Source organism: Orycteropus afer, unplaced genomic scaffold, assembly GCF_000298275.1.
Source record: "Orycteropus afer afer isolate SDZICR_OR568_19922 unplaced genomic scaffold, OryAfe1.0 scaffold00590, whole genome shotgun sequence".
Lineage (NCBI taxonomy): Eukaryota > Metazoa > Chordata > Mammalia > Tubulidentata > Orycteropodidae > Orycteropus > Orycteropus afer.
The window spans coordinates 1,313,077-1,316,322 of record NW_006922177.1 but is presented as its reverse complement, the minus strand read 5'-3'; positions in this window follow the sequence as shown (position 1 = coordinate 1,316,322).

The following is a 3,246-nucleotide window of genomic DNA, read 5'->3' as shown; positions in this document are numbered from 1 at the left end:
TGAGTTTTTTTTTTGTCATAGTTTTTAGCATTTTTCTTTTTCCTGTTCCTGGTTGCAATTTTTTTTTTTTTTTCTTTTTTTTTTCTTGTGGTTAACCCTGTTCTTTGTTTTCTTTTTGCATTTTTCCCATTTTTTTCCTTCATTATTCTCCTTCTCTACCTTTTTTCTCTTATTGCCCTATCCCCACATATTGCAAGTTTTCTTGTTATTTTCTTCTTCTTTTTCCTTTTTTTTTCTTTTTTCAGTTACTGTTCCTTTATGATTACATAGTGTATTTTTTGCACATGTGCTTTTACTTTTTTGATGGTTATTCAATTGTAATTTTTGTGTAACTGAGTGGAAGACAGCAACACTCCCCATACAACACTACTACACCCATACCTCCTACAACTTCACTTACTGAGTGACAGCCACTACCTTCTTCTCCACCAACAGCCAATGATAAAAAACCACCAAGAAGAGCTGGAATCACCCTTGGCTGCTCCTCACAAACAATTACCAGAGAACTAAACACAACAGTGCCACAATGTCTCAGAGACAACAGACCATAACAGTTCACACAAAGAAGCAAGATAAAGTGGTAGAAACAAGGGAGCAGGACACAGACCCAGAACACATCAATGAGGAAGAAACAGCAATGGAACTCTCTGATAAGGAATTAAAAAGAATTATATTTATGTATCTTCAAAGGATAGAGAGACAGACCAAGAAAAACACGGACAAAACCCCCAGAAGAATTTTGGAAGAAAATACAAGAAGAAAATGACAAAATAAATGAAAAATTAGAATGATTCTAAATCTACAGATATAAATCCAGAAGATTAATACTAAATTGTCAGAAATAGATAACACATTGGAAAGGCAAAGGAATAGAATTGATGCAATAGAAGACAAAATTAATTAAATTGAAGACAGATACCTGAATACTTCTTTGGAAAGGGATAAATCAGAAAAAAAAATCAAAACAAAATAAAGACAGTCTACGGTTCATGTGGTATACCATCAAAAGGAATAACCTACGTGTCATTGGAATTCCAGAACAGGAAAATAACCACTGAGAAAGTTGTCCAAGATTTGTTGGAAGAGAACTTCCCTGATATGATGAAAGATGGAAATATATCCATTCAGGAAGTCCAACGAATCCCAAACAAGATAGACTACAAAAGAAAATCAACAACACACAACAACATCAAACTCATCAAAACCAAAGCCAAACAAAGAATCCTGAAAGCAGCATGGGAAAAACAAAAAGTTACTTACAAAAGACAACCAGTGAGAATAAGCTGATTACTCAGCAGAAATTATTTACTGAGAAGGCAAAAGGATGGTATATATAAAACCCTGAAAGAGAAAAATTTTCAATCAAGAATTATATACCTGGTAAAATTTTCCCTCAAATATGATGGCGAAATTAGGAAATTACCAGATAAGCATAAACTAAGGGAATTTATTAAAACCAGACAAACCTTACAAGAGATACTAAAGGGTGTCCTTTGAACAGAGAACCAAAAATAATGAATAATAACCGACCATTCATACACAAGATGACATCACCCAGAAACCACAGCTATGAACATATCCAAAGTAAAATGAGCTTACAAGATTATAAACAGGGAACCAGAGACATCAATTGGCAAGTGAGGACAAATACAAAAAGAAAGAGAGAAAACACTGTGTAGTTATAGAACTTCTAAATGGTGAGGGAATTAAATGAGTTGGGAGATAGAATGGACTGCTATAACCTTGGGGAGAAAATTACAAATCATCAGTAACCTCAAAGAAAAATGATAAACCTTCATATCACAATAAAAAAGAGGACAAGCACAAATATTCAGCAAATATAAAACAACAGCAACAAAGGAAATAATAACACAAATCATAAATATAGTGAGCTCAGCACAGAAAATAATATGGAACAAAGAAACCAGAGACACCATGGAAAAACACATAACAAAATGACACCAACACATTCATACTTGTCAATAATTACACTGAATATTAATGGAATAAATGCACCCCTCAAGAGATGGAGAGTTGAAGATTGGATAAGAAAATAAAACCTATCAATATGCTGCCTACAAGAAACACACCTTACAAATAAAGACAAAAATAGACTAAAAATCAAAGTTTGAAAAAAGATATATAAAGCAAATGGCAACCGTAAAAGAGCAGGAGTGTCAATATTATTTTCTAATCAAATTTACTTTAATACAAAAACCACCATACAAGACAAGGAAGGATATTATATAATGATTAAAGGATCAATTGAACATGAAGATGTAACAATAATAAATATCTATGGACCCAATGAAAGAGACTCAAAATACATAAATCAGACTTTAAAAAAATTGAAAAGTCAAATAGATGACTCCACTGGGAGTCATACTGGGAGACTTTAATACACCACTTTCAATGAAAGATAGAACAATTGGAAAGAAACTCAACAAAGATGCAGAAGACCAAAATAGTACAATCCACCAACCTGACTGTAGACATGTACAGAGTGCTTCACCCAACAACAGCACAATATACATTTCTTTTCAGTGCACATGGAATATTTTCCATGATAGACCATATGTTAGGCCATAAAGCAGCCCCTCATAAATTTAAAAACATTGAAATACTGCAAAGCATCTTCTCAGATCATAATGCTATCAAATTAGAAATCAAATAGGAAGATCAATGGAAAAATAGTAAACACATGGAAACTGAACAACACCCTCCTTGAGAAAGATTGGATAACAGAAGGAATGAAAATTGAAATTCAAAAATTCCTTGACTCAAACAAGAATGAAAACACAACATACCAAAATCTTTGAGACACAGCAAAAACAGTGATCAGAGACCAATTCATCACTATAACTGCACACATCAAAAAAGAAAAGCCAAAATCAACACTTTAAACCAACATCTCCAACAATTAGAAAAAGAACAGCAACAAACGCCTACAGTCATGAGAGGAAAGAAAATAAAGATGTGAGCAGAAATCAATGAAACAGAAAATAGAAGGGCAATAGAAAAAATCAACATGAGGAGAAGTTGGTTTTTTGAAAAGATCATTAAAATTGACAAACCACTGGCAAATTTAACAAAGGAAAAGAAGAGAACACAAATAACATGGATAAGAAATGAAATGAGTGACATCATAACAGAACCAACTGAAGTTAAAAGGTTAATATCAGGATACTACGAAAAAACTGTACTCCAACAAATTTGAAAATCTGGAAGAAATGGACAGATTTCTAG